Source organism: Lutra lutra, chromosome 17, assembly GCF_902655055.1.
Source record: "Lutra lutra chromosome 17, mLutLut1.2, whole genome shotgun sequence".
Lineage (NCBI taxonomy): Eukaryota > Metazoa > Chordata > Mammalia > Carnivora > Mustelidae > Lutra > Lutra lutra.
Window position 1 is genome coordinate 45,105,740 of NC_062294.1, and position 13,031 is coordinate 45,118,770.

Below are 13,031 nucleotides of genomic sequence, written 5' to 3' on the forward strand. Positions count from 1 at the left end.
TAGAATTTTTGCATCTTTACATGTAAGTGAAATTGCTGTATAAATGTGGATTTTTTTCCCCTACTTTAAGACTTATTTTGGGGCTCCTGGATGGCTCAGTTGGTTGGGTGACTGCCTTCAGCTCAGGTCATGATCCCGGAGACCCAGGATCAAGTCCTGCATCAGGCTCCCAGCTCCGTGGGAAGTCTGCTTCTCCATCTGACCATCTCCCCTCTCATACTCTCTCTCACTTTCTCTCTAATAAATAAATAAAAATTTTTTAAAGATTTATTTTTAAGACTTATTTTTTTTTTAAGATTTTATTTATTTGTTTGACAGAAAGAGATCACAAATAGGCAGAGAGGCAGGCGGGGGTGGGGTGGGGGGGGAGTAGGCTCCCAGCTGAGCAGAAAGCCCAATGTAGGGCTCAATCCCAGGACCCTGAGATCATGACCTGAGCTGAAGGCAGAGGCTTAACCCACTGAGCCACCCAGGTGCCCTTTTAAGACTTATTTTTGTCTTACTTATTTTATCATACTTTAGGACTAAGATTAAGTTATTTTCATAAAATGAACTGGGAGTTCATGTTTTTTTCTAATCCGGAATAATTTGGTGGTCTTAAAGGCTAGCCTACTGTAGCACTTAACTAGAAACTCCAGTTGAATGTGGGCTGTTTTGGGAGCTGTCCTTGTCTTGTCCAGACTTACTGTGAATACCTCTGGTGTTTTATCCTAAAGTATATAATACATTTTAGGTTTTTGTTAGCAATGTTTTAGCAGGTTAAAAATGTTCTCTTCTATATCAGATTGGCTAAGTTTTTCCTTTTCTTTTCTTTTCTTTTTAAAGTAGGCTCCACGCCCAGTGTGGAGCCCAATGGGGGGGGGGGTGCTAAACCCAAGATTCTGAGACAAGACCTGAGCTGAGATCAAGAGTCAGATGCTTAACTGACTGAGCCACCCAGGTACGCCATGACTGGCTAAATTTTTGTTTTGTTTTCAAATTAGGAAGTTATTTTAATATAATCAAATGGTTTTTTAAAAGTTTTTATTTAAATTTCAGTTAACTTATAGTGTAATATTCTTTCAAATGCTTTTCCTATGTCTACTGGTATGACTTCTAGTGTTTCCTTATTAAGCAAGGTGTTTTTAATGGGTTTTATGAAGTAGCTTTTTTTTTTTAAAGATTTTATTTATTTATTTGACAGAGAGAGATCACAAGTAGATGGAGAGGCAGGCAGAGAGAGAGAGAGAGGGAAGCAGGCCCCCTGCTGAGCAGAGAGCCCGATGTGGGATCGATCCCAGGACCCTGAGATCATGACCTGAGCCGAAGGCAGCGGCTTAACCCACTGAGCCACCCAGGCGCCCTGAAGTAGCTTTTATGAAATTAAAAAGTTGTCCTCTATTCCTAGTTACCCAAAAGGGGCTTTCCCCACTTTAATCTTGAAGTAATCTTGAAATTTATCAACCATTTTTTTCTCCCTTGGCTGAGATATATTATTTGTCTTCATTAATCTAATAGTATAGCTTATTCAGCTGATATCTTTCCTGATACTAAATTTATCTTTACCAGGCCCCTGGGTGGCTCAGTGAGTTAAAGCCTCTGCCTTCGGCTTGGGTCATGATCCCAGGGTCCTGGGATCAAGTCCCTCATTGGGCTCTCTGCTCAGCAGGCAGACTGCTTCCTCCTCTCTCTCTGCCTACTTGTGATCTCTGTCAAATAAATAAATAAATTCTTTAAAATAAATAAATAAATTTATCTTTGCATTTCTGGAATAAACACCACTTTGTCACAATATCCCTTCTTTTAACTCACAGCTATAATTTATATCTTAATAAATTAAGTAGTAGGATTTTTGTTTATATGATAATAAATGAGATCAGTGTATGATTTTTTTATTCCTTGGATTTTCTTTGTTTTAGCTGTTATGGTTATAGTAATCTTAAAGTACAATTAGTAGTCTTCTTTTTCTAGTCAGTGGAACAGTTTTAACAGTTTTTTTAAGACATAAATTATTTTTTCCTTGAAGGTTTAAAAACTTACTTATAATGGGGTCCCTGGCTGGCTTAGTCCATGGAGCATGCTACTCCTGTCTCTGGATTGTGGGTTTGAGCCACACATTGGGTGTAGAGATTACTTAAAAATAAAATCTTAAAAAAAGCCCTTTTAATCATTTGTTCAAAGTGTCTTTTGGCTGGAGAGTTCTTAGACTATTAATACATTTTTAAAAAGATTTTATTTATTTAGCTGAGAGAGAGAGAACGAGAGAAGGAGCAGGGGGAAGGGACAGAGGCAGAGGGAGAAGCAGACTCCCCGCTGAGCAGGGAGCCCCACATGGGGATTGATCCCAGGACCTTGGGATCATGACCTGAGCTGAAGGCAGACACTTAACCAAGGCACCCCATTATTACTTTTCTTAAATGGCTAATGGCCTATTGAAATTTCCTGTTTCTTTTCAAGAAAATTTTGTTAATTTGAAAAAGTTGATAATTTAATCTAAGTATTTAAAATGCTAGCATTAAATCTATTTACTGATTTTTAATGCCTACTGTATCTAAAGTTAAATCTCTGATAGTCCTAATTTTTATGCATTTCCTTTTTCTTGATGAATTATACTAAAGTTTTGTTCAGGGGCACCTGGGTTAACTGTTCAGCCTTTGGCTCAGGTTATGATCTCAGGGTCCTGGGATAGAGCCCTGCATCAGGGCTCCCTGCTCAGTGGAGAATCTTCTTCTCTCTCCCCCTGCCCTCACTTAAGCTCATTTTCTCTCTCTGTCTCTCTCATAAATAACAAAATCTTTTTTTAAAAAGTTTTACTTTGTTTCTCCCCCAAACAAGTTTTCACTGTTATAAATGTATCTTTGGTATTTTTGCTTGCTGCTTGTCTCATTAGAGTCTGATGTTTATTTCATTTTTTCTTTCTTTGAGTTTATTTTTTGAAACCACTTGAATAGAAAACTGCCCTATTTTTAATTTTTCTTGTAGTTAATGCATTTAAAGCTATTAATTTTAGATCCCCATTTTGATATAAAGTTCCTTATTTTTTAGTTTTTAATGTTTCCTGATTTCCATTATAATTGCTTTTTGACCTATAAAAAATTTAAGATTGTTTTGGGTCTCCAAACATGCTTTGATTTCCTTCCTTCCTTCCTTCCTTCCTTCCTTCCTTCCTTCCTTCCTTCCTTTCTTTATTGCTTGTAATTTAATTACCTTGTAGTCCAGCAGGTGGACTATAGGATATTCAGTCTTTGAAGCATGGGAAATATTCTGTTTGTGCTTGTAAAGAAGTATAAAAAAAAGGGGGGCGCCTGGGCAGCTCAGTGGGTTAAGCCTCTGCCTTCGGCTCAGGTCCTGATCTCAGGGTCCTGGGATCAAGCCCCGAATCAGGCTCACATCAGGCTCTCTGCTCAGCAGGGAGCCTGCTTCCCTCTCTCTCTGCCTACCTCTCTGCCTACCTGTGATCTCTCTCTCTATGTCAAATAAATAAAGTCTTTTAAAAAAAAGTATTTTTGCAGGGAAGCTTTCACAATATACCTTGTAAATCAAGATAGTTGTGTTGTTAAATTTTAATATATTCTTACTGTTTGTAACTAATGAATCAATTTATGTACTGTTATGTTAAAAAATCTATGATTGTAGATTTGTTAACTTCTCCTTATAATTCCTTCTCAAGTTGTAACTTACATATTTTGAGACTATATTACTAGAGCCATACAGGTTCTTCACTGTTAAATCTTCATGGCATGTTTTTTATTATTATTATTTAGTATTCACTCTTCATTCCTATAAATGTGCTTGGTCTAATGTACTATTTGAGTGGTATTAACATTGCCGTATTTACTTTATTTTGCCAAGAGTTTGCATGAGACATTTTTTCCTTTATTTTCAGTCCTTTTTTTTTTTCAATACTTTCTTAAGGTTTATCTCTTATAAGCACCATATACCTAGATTTTGTTTTGTCACCCATTCTATAATCTCTTGTCTTTTTTTTAAAAGATTTTATTTCTTTATTTGACAGACAGAGATCACAAGCAGGCAGAGAGGCAGGCAGAAAGAGAGAGAGAAAGAGAGAGAGAGAGAGAGGAGGAAACGGGCTCCCTGTGGAGCAGAGAGCCCAATGTGGGGCTCAATCCCAGGACCCTGGGGTCATAACCTGAGCCAAAGGCAGACACCTAACCGACTGGCCGCCCAGGCACTCCTAATTTTTTTAAGATTTTATTTATTTGATAGCAAGAGAGAGGAAAAGATAGGTGAGTGGGGGGGAGGGTCAGGGGAAGGGATAGAAGCAGACTCCATGGAGAGCATGGAGTAGGAGTGAGCCCCACTACCGGCTCTACACTCAGGGGAGAGTCTGCTTGAGATTGTCTCCCTCTCCCTTTCCTCCTCACTTGCATGCTCTCTCTCTAAAATCAATCAATCAATCAATCACCCCATAAATTTCCAAAACACCCCATAGGAAGTGGTATTGCTCCACTGAATTTTAATGATTACTGTTGTATTTCTGACCTGCAAAAATCAATCACGAAAATTTCCAACAACACTTAATGATATTCAGTATCTTTATCCTCCTCCCAAATAAAGAAGTCAAGGGCTTGGGACGCTTGGGTGGCTCAGTTGGTTAAGCAGCTGCCTTCGGCTCGGGTCATGATCCTAGCATCCTGGGATCAAGTCCCACATCGGGCTCCTTGCTCAGCGGGGAGCCTGCTTCTCCCTCTGCCTGCCTTTCTGTCTGCCTGTGCTCACTCTCTCTCCCTCTCTCTCTGACAAATAAATAAAATCTTAAAAAAAAAAAAAAAGAAGTCAAGGGCTTGAGTGTGCTTTAACTACCTTCTGAACGCCCTCTCCAAACTGTCAGTGTCTAAACAGTGCTCCAGTGAAAATACAATGTGAGCCCCAGGTGACTTTAAATTTTTTGTGTGTGGAGATATTTAAAAAGTTAAAAGAAACAGGTGCAAGAAGTTTTAATAATATATTTTAATGCAACATGTCCAAGATATTATCATTTCAACATGTAATTAATACAAAATTGTTAGGAAGATATTCTATTAAGTTCTATGCCTTTTGTACTAACAGGACATCGCAGTTTGGACTAGCCATGTCTGGGTGCGCAGTTACAATAGCCACATATTGCTAGTGGCTACTATATTGGACAGCACAGATAAAGAATGTTAGTTCTACTTTTTAAAAAAGTCATGCATTAAACAGACATTATTTTTTAGTCTGCAGTTAAACTTAACAAAATATCTTGTAAATTTCTATGCTTATTATTTCTTGCATGAGTTCTTCCTGGTTTCTCTTGTTTCTTCTTCTTGTACTTGTGGTTTCTTGTTCCTTCACACTTGTCCTTTACCTAGTATATTCCTCACCCACAGTATCTTTATAACTTGGTTCTTCAAAGTCAGGATTTTGTTCTCACCTCCTCAGAATGCCCTTCTCAAGGTGCCTGGGTGGCACAGTCAGTTAAGTTTCCAACTCTTGGTTTTGGCTCAGGTCATAATCTCGGGGTCATGAGATCAAGCCTTGCATGGGACTCCATGCTTGGTGTTGGGTCTGCTTGGGAGTCTCTCTCCCTCTGGCCCTCCCACTTGTGTTCTTTCAAATAAATAAATACATAAATCTTTAAAAAAAAAAAAGAATGACTTTATCTTGGTCAGTCATCAATTAAGAATACTTCATCAAATCATGGTGCCTTTTCTTCTATATGACCATGATGTAATCTGTGTCCCAGGCTCCACCATTCTGCTCTGCCATCCTTAGTGTGAAATTACTCTTATACCATGTTTCCAAATCCCCAGGCAGTAATTGTGGCTTTTTTTTAACCCCCTCTTTTTTAGGCAACATCCCACCCTGTACTTCCACACAGTCTCCCTTTCATCTCCCACTGGGGCATGTCATTGCCATGCAGAATTGATCCTTGTGAGATGGGTGGAGAGGCTTTCAGCATTCAAGGGTGGCAGGTCTCTGAGGTAACAGCTTCACACTGTGTGCCCAGCACTGGGTTGAGCATCGATCTCTTGATCTCAGTTCAGGTCTTGATCTCAGGTTCATGAGTTCAAGCCCCACCATGGAGTCCACTTAAAAACTATTTTATATATATTTTTGCATCCTACTCTCAGTCATAGATTTGACCCATAGGGATCATTAGCACTGAACAGACCACTTAATCCAAATTGACCTGTAGAGCCGTCAAAATCTAGATCCGGGGATGCCTGGGTGGCTCAGTGGGTTAAAGCCTCTGCCTTCAGCTCAGGTCATGATCCCAGGGTCCTGGGATTGAGCCCCAGGTCAGGCTCTCTGCCTGTCAGGGAACCTGCTTCCTCCCTTCTCTCTGCCTGCCTCTCTGCCTACTTGTGATCTCTGTCTGTCAAATAAATAAGTAAAATCTTAAAAAAAAAAAAAATCTAAGCTTTGCGCAGTGGCAGTATCGTAGCCAATGAGGTTTATCCGAGGCGCGATTATTGCTAATTGAAAAAAAAAAATCTAGATCTGGTGGTAAAGGCTTTTCCCAGTTTAAAGCGTGCCAATAACACCCAGAGAGTAGGAAATAAAAGCATTTTAGATGCATTGGGAAGTTAAATGCATGCAAAAGGGTAGGAAATAAAGCCCCCAATTACACGGGGACTTGTATTCATGGACTTTCCGGGATTCAGTGATCTGCGAGATGTTAGGGTATCTCTCCTCCAAAGGTGAAAGACAAGTTGCTGAACTTCACACCATATATCAGTTAAGACAGAGGGGCAATACTTGTTCTCTTTGGATACTGGAGACGAGCATGCATCATATTTTAGGTCTTGGGTCTATTTAGTCTGTGCTTTAGAAGGGTGTATGGTCTGAGTGAAGCCCTTTGACCATTAGATTCTTTTTTTTTTTTTTTAAAGATTTTATTTATTTATTTGTCAGAGAGAAAGAGGGAGAGAGAGCAAGCACAGGCAGACAGAATGGCAGGCAGAGGCAGAGGGAGAAGCAGGCTCCCTGATGAGCAAGGAGCCCGATGTGGGACTCGATCCCAGGACGCTGGGATCATGACCTGAGCCGAAGGCAGCTGCTTAACCAACTGAGCCACCCAGGCGTCCCGACCATTTGATTCTTAACCAAGGATCCAACAGAACTGAGAGTGTCTGTGGCCAGTCAGAATGCTGTAAGGAGTTTGTGGAAAGCCTGGTAGGATAAACTATGGCAGAGGGCCCTAGGATTTGGGAGTAGATACACTCACTTTGATAAGAAATCATCATCCTTTTTATGAACTAGCTCTTCCCTCTGGCTCCCTGGTAGAGACTACACACCTGATTATGGTTACACAAACAACTACAACCTGGGTCCCCATTACAACTAGAATGTCACCTGGTCTACCAGGTTATTAAGTCATGTAGGATCAACATTTCATCATCGAATGGAGGGCTATAAATAGGACAGGCTCAAGAAAGTCCTAGACGTCTCATATCCCCAGTGTATATTACTCTCATTGGCACTTCTACGACCCTCAGAACTCCAGATTCATGGAGAGTTCGGTATGACCAGTTGCAAAAAAACAGTTGCCTGATTTCTAAATAGCTGCGCAAAATGCTTGCGGCCACTGGAAATACACTGCTGGAGCTTTAAAACCTCTCACAGGAGGCTTTATGGACTGATCGGGAAGGAAAATTCACCCAGTGGCCAGAATTTAAAATCTAAATCTCATGCGTGCTGTATGTTAAGAAAGATAGCACAAGATATCTACACTGATTCTTATCCAGTGGTTAGCACTGAGGGACAAGGATTTGAAAATGGTACACTTGGAGAATTGATAGCAAGTAGGCCTGGAAAGAAGTATGTAGAAGGACCCTTTGAAATGTATCCAGAGAGTGAGAATATTTGTACCTATTCTCTTTGTCTTACCCCTCTAGAAGTACTTTGAGATTAAGAGATTAAGATGACAAGCTCTATGGATATTAGCTTTACCCAGCCACCCAATGTTTGTTCACTGGCTCATGAACCATGTAGTTATTCACAGTATTAACAATGTGGATCTACCCTCACTAGGGATTGCTTCACAATTGTTGGTACCCAAGCAGTTTACCACAGTATCCAACCATGAGCAACAGGATTGTGCCATCACCAGGTTGACCAGTTAGCTAGATTTCTTCCATTATAAGAGAGGGAATACTTTTTTTTCCTTGATTGGGATAGATACTCCATGGGGATTAAATTTACCTGACATGCTTATGGCAACAAGACCAGCTGTGGATATTAGGGACTCCTTATTCATAATCACACTTCCCACATAACATTGCTTTGGACCAAAGACTTCTTTTATAGTGAAAAAAGTAAAGCAGTGGGTTGATGCTCTTGAGATTTGCTGGTTTTATTCTATACCTCATCACCCACAGAGTTCAGACATTTTAGAACTCTACAGTATTCTAAAACTTAAAAACTGAATGAGAGTACCATCTACAAGACCATACTTTATAAAGTTTGGTATTGTCCTCACATCTAGTACATGGTCTCATCAGAATCAATATATGGTAGTTTTTTAGGGTCTGGGTACCCAAAATGGAGACTGGGATAGCACATATTAGTATTAAACCTAATGATCTCCTACCAAAATATTTGTTCCCTCTTATTTAAAAAATTATCATCTCTGGGCATTGCTGGTTTGGAGGTCTTAATGTTGACGGAGAAACTATTCCACCAGATTCATTCCATTGAATTAGAAATTGTGAGTACCACATAGCCATTTTGGTATTCCTCAAATCACTGAATAACGTGATATAAAGAGGGTTTTGTATTTAATGATAAATTCTGATTTGCACAAGGAAATAAGGTTCCTGCTACTCACAAGGCAGGTAACAGATTTTCCAGGTGAAGTTTAATTTATTTTTTTTAGAAGATTTCACTAATTTATTTGAGGGGGTGGGCAGATGCAGAGGGAGAGGGAGAAAAAAATCTCAAGTAGACTCTCAGCTGAATGAGGAGCCCAAGCTGAGGGCTCCATCCCAGGACCCTGAGAACACAACCTGAGCTGAAACCAAGAATCAGTTGTCCAACCGACTGAGTCACCCAGGTGCCCCAGGGGGAGTTTTTAAAAGGCTGTTGGCTACCTATATTTTCTTTCTAACTTTGTCTTATTTATTCATAATCTATTAGAACATTTTTTTCCCTGTCACCCATACCTCTGTTATTTTCTAAGGGGCATACTGTTCATAGATATCTCTACCAATTATTCCCCAAGATACGGGACATCAAGATGGGATTGTGACAGAACCAGAAAATGAATGAACATCACCTAGAAATTCTAAATGTGAAGTTGGATGCATTCACTAATGTTATCTTGGATTCACTCTTGTGGAGACTGCATATTTTGACTTGTACAGGTTATAGTTGCATTATGTGAGGGAGCATTTTTGTTTATTTGCTTGTTTGTTTGTTTTATGTTGGGAAGGAGAGTACATGCTGATGCTGGGCAACAAGAGATAGACTGTGGTGGGTATTTCCCATGCTTTCTGGCTTCCTGGCATATTCCGCCCACCCTATATCCAGGGGTTTGCTACATTATGGAGCCCAAGGTTCCTAACTAGAAACTCCCCGCAAAGAAAGGTACCCTTGACTCAGAGAAGAGTGATGTGGAGAATAAAGACATGCATGGAACTGATTCTGATGAGTGTCAAAGAGATGCACTAGAGGCCATGGTCCTGATTGCTATGTACCATAACTCTGTTAGGAGTACAAGCTGTGGTACCTGTGCACAATGGAGGTAGAGGCAGCCGTAGGCAATGTGGGCTATTGCAGAATCTTCCCAAATGATCTTCATGCTTTTTCCTTTGCCTTCTTCCCACCAGTTCTCAAAAAGCAGCGAAGGGGGTCCTGTTTAAAAATAAATCAGATGATGTCACTCCTCTTCTTAAAATCCTTCCGTGACTCTCACTCACAGTAAGAGCTGATGTCTTTAGAGTGGTCTCCAAGGTCTGCAACCTGGCCCCCTGATCACCTCTTTGATCTCATCTCCTTATCATTTTTATCTTGGCTCACTCTACTCCCACACTCCACTGGATTCTCTGATATCCCTAAAAGTCTTTGCATCTGCAGATCCTTCTTTCTGGACCCTCTCTCCCTAAACATTCATGTTATTCATATAATAATCATATTTTATAATATTCATGTTATTGGCTCCATGAGTTTCCTCTTCTATGAAATGCCTCTTTGTATCTCTTGTCATATATGTATGGGGTTTGTTATGCTTTATTTATTTTTAAGATTTTATTTATTTATTTGACAGACAGAGATCACAAGTAGACAGAGAGGCAGGCAGAGAGAGAGGGAAGCAGGCTCCCAGCTGAGCAGAGAGCCCGATGCAGGGCTCGATCCCAGGACCCTGGGATCATGACCTGAGCCGAAGGCAGAGGCCTTAACCCACTGAGCCATCCAGGTGCCCCTGTTAATGCTTTACCTAATGATTTAGAGTTGTTCCTGCTACCGGTCTCCTGTTTTGTTTATCTGTTCCAGTTTATAACTTATCTTTTCATTTTTTTTACTGTCATTTGATGAACAAAAGTGCTAATTTTAATATAGTCAAATGTATCACTCTTTTATATTTCTTTTGTGTTCTGTTTAAGAAATCTTTTTTTTTTAATTTATTTATTTGTTAGAGAGAGAGAAAGAGAGCAAGAGCACAGGCAGACAGGGTGGCAGGCAGAGGCAGAGGGAGAAGCAGGCTCCCCGCTGAGCAAGGAGCCCGATGTGGGACTCGATTCCAGGATGCCAGGATCATGACCTGAGCCGAAGGCAGCCGCCCAACCAACTGAGCCACCCAGGCGCCCCTTGTTTAAGAAATCTTTTACATGAAGTCTAAAATATATTTGCTGATATATTTTTTACTACCAGTTTTATTAAAGTTATGTTTTGACATATGAATCATTAATCTTTCTAGGGTTGGTTTTTGTATGTGGTGCCAATTCCATTTCCTTTGTGGTTTTTGGCCTATCCAGCTTTCCTTCATGTGGCAATTTCTTCCTTTAGGTCTTCTTAGAAAGGCTTTCAAACACATTATTCATTTCATTAAGGCTTTGAAACACATTACTCAAAATAACCATAGAAATCTCTTGAGTTTAAAATTTTATTTTGTCCCATTTTCTTTCTAATGTTGTTTATGTGTATCTTCTCTATTTTTTTTTAATCTTCTTAAAAAGTGACTACACTTTTGGGGCGCCTGGGTAGCTCAGTCGTTAAGTGTCTGCCTTCGGCTCAGGTCATGATCCCAGGGTCCTGGGATCAAACCCTGCTTGGTGGGTAGCCTGCTTTTCCCTCTCTCACTCCCCCTGCTTGTGTTCCCTCTCTCACTGTATCTCTCTCCGTCCCCTATTTGACAGAGAGAGATACAGTGAGAGAGGGAACACAAGCAGTGGGAAGAGGGAACACAAGCAGGGGGAGTGGGAGAAGGATTATTTACTTGACAGAGAGAGATACAGTGAGAGAGGGAACACAAGCAGGGGGAGTGGAAGAGGGAGAAGTAGGCCTCCTGCCTAGCAGGTGGTCTTGGGCTCAATCCCAGGACCCTGGGTTCATGACCTGAGCCAAAGGCAGATGCTTAATGACTGAGCCACCCAGGTGCCCCTAAAATAAAGTCTTTAAAAAAATGACTGCACTCTTTTACAGAGAAACAGCTCATGGATTTATTATCTCTACTAAGATTTTGTTCCTACTTATTTTATTAACATTTGTTTATATCAATTCCTCTTTTCCAGTTTTATTGGGAGTATTTATTAGGACTTTGGTAGAAGGTGATTAAATTAAAGCTTAAGTAATTTGTTTTCACTCTTCCTAATATCCTAATTTTAGGTGAGATTTTCTTCTGGGTATCACACTGTGGCCCATCTCTTGGAGTTTTCATATGGAAGTACTATCTATCATTTTCCTCTTCATTTAAATAGTTTGCAATAGCCAGTGTTATGTTGTCCTTGACCCAAGGATTATTCAGATGTGTGTAGTTTATTTTTTATTTTCATTAAAAAAATTTTTTTTAAAGATTTTATTCATTTATTTGACAGAGAGAGAGAGATCACAAGTAGGCAGAGAGGCAGGCAGAGAGAGAGGAGGAAGCAGGCTCCCCGCTGAGCAGAGAGCCTGATGTGGGGCTTGATCCCAGGACCCTGAGACCATGACCTGGGCCAAAGGCAGAGGCTTAACCCACTGAGCCACCCAGGCGCCCCAGATGTGTGTATTTTAATGTACATGCATTTGGAACATTTTATATATTTTATTGTCTGTTGTTGGTTCCTATTTTCTTTTTTTTTTCTTTTTTAAGAATTTATTTATTTGACAGACAGAGAGTGATAGAAGGAGAGAAAGCACAAGCAGGGGGAGCAACAGAGGGAGTGGGGGAGGAGCAGAGGGTGAGGGGGAAGCAGGCTCCCTGCTCAGCAGAGAGCCCGACGTAGGACTCAAACCCAAGACCCTGAGATCATGACCTGAGCCGAAGGCAGAGGCTTAACCCACTGAGCCACCCAGGTGCCCCCCTATTTTCATTTTTATGTAGTCTGAGAGTATGGCATATGTGATATCAGTTTGAGGGCTTTATAATGTCTTTTACGTCCTACTTTTTGGAGAATTTTTATGACTGTTCTATGTATATTTGAAAAAAATGTTCTTTTTCTGGTTAAAAATAAAAGAAAATGTAGACATATATCAAGCAAATTACTTATGTTATCCCAATATATACTTATACCTACCTTTCTTCTATTTGACCTGTTTCTGAAAGATACATTAATTTATTACTATGATTGTTAGTTCCTCAAAATTTCCCTATTTTACCACTTTTTGCTTTATATATTTCAGAGCTATGGTTAGATAAATGTTACTAGTGTTGTATGCTGTTGGTAGTGCCATCTTATTAAAATATGGAACTTCTCTGTTAATATTGTTTGCTTTGAAATCTGCATAATCTAATACTATCAACACACCTGCTTTCTTCTTGATAATATTCCCTTGTAAATTATTTTTACATTCCTTTTATGTTAAATTTTTACTGTGAAATTTTCACACAAATACTGAAGAAAACATCATAACGAACATAATGTACCTAT

At 39.9% G+C, this 13,031-nt stretch overlaps 1 pseudogene; it reads left to right on the forward strand.

Annotated features, from left to right (window-relative positions):
- Positions 1 to 6,380: 6,380 nt before the first annotated feature.
- Positions 6,381 to 6,465, forward strand: LOC125090095 (uncharacterized; annotated as a pseudogene).
- The last annotated feature ends 6,566 nt before the right edge of the window (positions 6,466 to 13,031 follow it).